This window comes from Anomaloglossus baeobatrachus, chromosome 4 (assembly GCF_048569485.1).
Source record: "Anomaloglossus baeobatrachus isolate aAnoBae1 chromosome 4, aAnoBae1.hap1, whole genome shotgun sequence".
NCBI classification, from domain to species: domain Eukaryota; kingdom Metazoa; phylum Chordata; class Amphibia; order Anura; family Aromobatidae; genus Anomaloglossus; species Anomaloglossus baeobatrachus.
Window position 1 is genome coordinate 646,106,460 of NC_134356.1, and position 5,000 is coordinate 646,111,459.

Consider the following 5,000-nt stretch of genomic DNA (forward strand, 5'->3'; position numbering starts at 1 on the left):
ATAATGAGTAAACTACATACCGTCTGAGGAAAAAACTTACAATCTTCAGTATATTGAATTGACCTGTTAACTCCAGCTCAAATGAGGCAGGATTCAACTACTAAAATGAAAAACAGCTTTTTAGTGAAGGCAACACTCTTTTTTTTTTTTTTTTTTTTTTTTAAAAACCCTATATGTTTTCTGCAACTCTGTGGAATATCCCATATTAATTAGCAAGCAGTTTTCTTAGTTTACTGGTTCAATTCCTGATAGGGGAGTGCCACTTTTTTCTGCAATAGTTTCTGCATTCAAAGGTCGACACATACCTTGCAGACAAAGTTAGTTTAGATTAAAATTGCTCTTTGCAGCGAAAAATGCTGACCACAAGAGCTTTTAGCCATTCATTCCATTCTGTTGCACAAAAAGCCATTTGAGCTCATATCGGAAATCATTCTTACCTTCGACTTCCAAATACTTGGTGTCAAGAGACTCAAACCCCTCAATATATTATTGTTGATTTTTGATACTTAGTGGAAACAAATGTGGCTCTCTAGACAAGATAGAGACAAAATTTCCAAAGAAAAGTGCCACATGTGAGGATCACAATTATGACCTTAAGAGTTTGAGATTGACGCGCCACCTATTGTGCTAACAAGGAAAGCTTCTGTTGCAAACGTGCAGAAGTTGCTTACTCAAAGAATTAAAGTTCTTTTTTTCCACATCATCGACTACACAGCACAACATTTCCCATATGGTCTAGCGGTTAGGATTCCTGGTTCTCACCCAGGCGGCCCGGGTTCGACTCCCGGTATGGGAATGCAAATTTTTCTGTGCTTGTTTCGACATTCAAAGGCCGACGCAATTGGTTGGCCATTGTGGCCTGTCATTTGACCTAAAATTTCCTTACTTATCCATAGAATATTGGAACTGAATGGTAAAGTTTCTAGGCTCTCCTGCCAAAGATAATGAGTAAACTACATACCGTCTGAGGAAAAAACTTACAATCTTCAGTATATTGAATTGACCTGTTAACTCCAGCTCAAATGAGGCAGGATCCAACTACTAAAATGAAAAACAGCTTTTTAGTGAAGGCAACACTCTTTTTTTTTTTTTTTTTTTAAACCCTATATGTTTTCTGCAACTCTGTGGAATATCCCATATTAATTAGCAAGCAGTTTTCTTAGTTTACTGGTTCAATTCCCGATAGGGGAGTGCCACTTTTTTCTGCAATAGTTCCTGCATTCAAAGGTCGACACATACCTTGCAGACAAAGTTAGTTTAGATTAAAATTGCTCTTTGCAGCGAAAAATGCTGACCACAAGAGCTTTTAGCCATTCATTCCATTCTTTTGCACAAAAAGCCATTTGAGCTCATATCGGAAATCATTCTTACCTTCGACTTCCAAATACTTGGTGTCAAGAGACTCAAACCCCTCAATATATTATTGTTGATTTTTGATACTCAGTGGAAACAAATGTGGCTCTCTAGACAAGATGGAGACAAAATCTCCAAAGAAAAGTGCCACATGTGAGGATCACAATCATGACCTTAAGAGTTTGAGATTGACGCGCCACCTATTGTGCTAACAAGGAAAGCTTCTGTTGCAAACGTGCAGAAGTTGCTTACTCAAAGAAATAAAGTTCTTTTTTTCCACATCATCGACTACACAGCACAACATTTCCCATATGGTCTAGCGGTTAGGATTCCTGGTTCTCACCCAGGCGGCCCGGGTTCGACTCCCGGTATGGGAATGCAAATTTTTCTGTGCTTGTTTCGACATTCAAAGGCCGACGCAATTGGTTGGCCATTGTGGCCTGTCATTTGACCTAAAATTTCTTTACTTATCCATAGAATATTGGAACTGAATGGTAAAGTTTCTAGGCTCTCCTGCCAAAGATAATGAGTAAACTACATACCGTCTGAGGAAAAAACTTACAATCTTCAGTATATTGAATTGACCTGTTAACTCCAGCTCAAATGAGGCAGGATTCAACTACTAAAATGAAAAACAGCTTTTTAGTGAAGGCAACACTCTTTTTTTTTTTTTTTTTTTTTTTTTTTTTTAAACCCTATATGTTTTCTGCAACTCTGTGGAATATCCCATATTAATTAGCAAGCAGTTTTCTTAGTTTACTGGTTCAATTCCCGATAAGGGAGTGCCACTTTTTTCTGCAATAGTTCCTGCATTCAAAGGTCGACACATACCTTGCAGACAAAGTTAGTTTAGATTAAAATTGCTCTTTGCAGCAAAAAATGCTGACCACAAGAGCTTTTAGCCATTCATTCCATTCTTTTGCACAAAAAGCCATTTGAGCTCATATCGGAAATCATTCTTACCTTCGACTTCCAAATACTTGGTGTCAAGAGACTCAAACCCCTCAATATATTATTGTTGATTTTTGGTACTCAGTGGAAACAAATGTGGCTCTCTAGACAAGATGGAGACAAAATCTCCAAAGAAAAGTGCCACGTGTGAGAATCACAATCATGACCTTAAGAGTTTGAGATTGACGCGCCACCTATTGTGCTAACAAGGAAAGCTTCTGTTGCAAACGTGCAGAAGTTGCTTACTCAAAGAAATAAAGTTCTTTTTTTCCACATCATCGACTACACAGCACAACATTTCTCATATGGTCTAGCGGTTAGGATTCCTGGTTCTCACCCAGGCGGCCCGGGTTTGACTCCCGGTATGGGAATGCAAATTTTTCTGTGCTTGTTTCGACATTCAAAGGCCGACGCAATTGTTTGGCCATTGTGGCCTGTCATTTGACCTAAAATTTCCTTACTTATCCATAGAATATTGGAACTGAATGGTAAAGTTTCTAGGCTCTCCTGCCAAAGATAATGAGTAAACTACATACCGTCTGAGGAAAAAACTTACAATCTTCAGTATATTGAATTGACCTGTTAACTCCAGCTCAAACGAGGCAGGATTCAACTACTAAAATGAAAAACAGCTTTTTAGTGAAGGCAACACTTTTTTTTTTTTTTTTTTTTTTTTTAAAACCCTATATGTTTTCTGCAACTCTGTGGAATATCCCATATTAATTAGCAAGCAGTTTTTTTAGTTTACTGGTTCAATTCCTGATAGGGGAGTGCCACTTTTTTCTGCAATTGTTCCTGCATTCAAATTCGACACATACCTTGCAGACAAAGTTAGTTTAGATTAAAATTGCTCTTTGCAGCGAAAAATGCTGACAACAAGAGCTTTTAGCCATTCATTCCATTCTGTTGCACAAAAAGCCATTTGAGCTCATATCGGAAATCATTCTTACCTTCGACTTCCAAATACTTGGTGTCAAGAGACTCAAACCCCTCAATATATTATTGTTGATTTTTGGTACTCAGTGGAAACAAATGTGGCTCTCTAGACAAGATGGAGACAAAATCTCCAAAGAAAAGTGCCACGTGTGAGAATCACAATCATGACCTTAAGAGTTTGAGATTGACGCGCCACCTATTGTGCTAACAAGGAAAGCTTCTGTTGCAAACGTGCAGAAGTTGCTTACTCAAAGAAATAAAGTTCTTTTTTTCCACATCATCGACTACACAGCACAACATTTCCCATATGGTCTAGCGGTTAGGATTCCTGGTTCTCACCCAGGCGGCCCGGGTTTGACTCCCGGTATGGGAATGCAAATTTTTCTGTGCTTGTTTCGACATTCAAAGGCCGACGCAATTGTTTGGCCATTGTGGCCTGTCATTTGACCTAAAATTTCCTTACTTATCCATAGAATATTGGAACTGAATGGTAAAGTTTCTAGGCTCTCCTGCCAAAGATAATGAGTAAACTACATACCGTCTGAGGAAAAAACTTACAATCTTCAGTATATTGAATTGACCTGTTAACTCCAGCTCAAACGAGGCAGGATTCAACTACTAAAATGAAAAACAGCTTTTTAGTGAAGGCAACACTTTTTTTTTTTTTTTTTTTTTTTTTTAAAACCCTATATGTTTTCTGCAACTCTGTGGAATATCCCATATTAATTAGCAAGCAGTTTTTTTAGTTTACTGGTTCAATTCCTGATAGGGGAGTGCCACTTTTTTCTGCAATTGTTCCTGCATTCAAATTCGACACATACCTTGCAGACAAAGTTAGTTTAGATTAAAATTGCTCTTTGCAGCGAAAAATGCTGACAACAAGAGCTTTTAGCCATTCATTCCATTCTGTTGCACAAAAAGCCATTTGAGCTCATATCGGAAATCATTCTTACCTTCGACTTCCAAATACTTGGTGTCAAGAGACTCAAACCCCTCAATATATTATTGTTGATTTTTGGTACTCAGTGGAAACAAATGTGGCTCTCTAGACAAGATGGAGACAAAATCTCCAAAGAAAAGTGCCACGTGTGAGAATCACAATCATGACCTTAAGAGTTTGAGATTGACGCGCCACCTATTGTGCTAACAAGGAAAGCTTCTGTTGCAAACGTGCAGAAGTTGCTTACTCAAAGAAATAAAGTTCTTTTTTTCCACATCATCGACTACACAGCACAACATTTCCCATATGGTCTAGCGGTTAGGATTCCTGGTTCTCACCCAGGCGGCCCGGGTTCGACTCCCGGTATGGGAATGCAAATTTTTCTGTGCTTGTTTCGACATTTAAAGGCCGACGCAATTGTTTGGCCATTGTGGCCTGTCATTTGACCTAAAATTTCCTTACTTATCCATAGAATATTGGAACTGAATGGTAAAGTTTCTAGGCTCTCCTGCCAAAGATAATGAGTAAACTACATTCCGTCTGAGGAAAAAACTTACAATCTTCAGTATATTGAATTGACCTGTTAACTCCAGCTCAAATGAGGCAGGATTCAACTACTAAAATGAAAAACAGCTTTTTAGTGAAGGCAACACTCTTTTTTTTTTTTTTTTTTTTTTTAAAACCCTATATGTTTTCTGCAACTCTGTGGAATATCCCATATTAATTAGCAAGCAGTTTTTTTAGTTTACTGGTTCAATTCCTGATAGGGGAGTGCCACTTTTTTCTGCAATTGTTCCTGCATTCAAATTCGACACATACC

The 5,000-nt window shown here is 38.1% G+C and overlaps 3 non-coding genes across 3 annotated transcripts; all 3 read left to right on the plus strand.

Moving 5' to 3' along the window:
- The first annotated feature begins 724 nt into the window (after positions 1–724).
- Positions 725–796, plus strand: TRNAE-CUC (transfer RNA glutamic acid (anticodon CUC)). The gene has a single exon. It is a non-coding gene; the product is annotated as a tRNA-Glu (tRNA).
- An 862-nt stretch (positions 797–1,658) lies between these two features.
- On the plus strand, positions 1,659–1,730 carry TRNAE-CUC (transfer RNA glutamic acid (anticodon CUC)). Its single transcript has one exon. It is a non-coding gene; the product is annotated as a tRNA-Glu (tRNA).
- A 2,750-nt stretch (positions 1,731–4,480) lies between these two features.
- Positions 4,481–4,552, plus strand: TRNAE-CUC (transfer RNA glutamic acid (anticodon CUC)). Its single transcript has one exon. It is a non-coding gene; the product is annotated as a tRNA-Glu (tRNA).
- Positions 4,553–5,000: the final 448 nt, after the last annotated feature.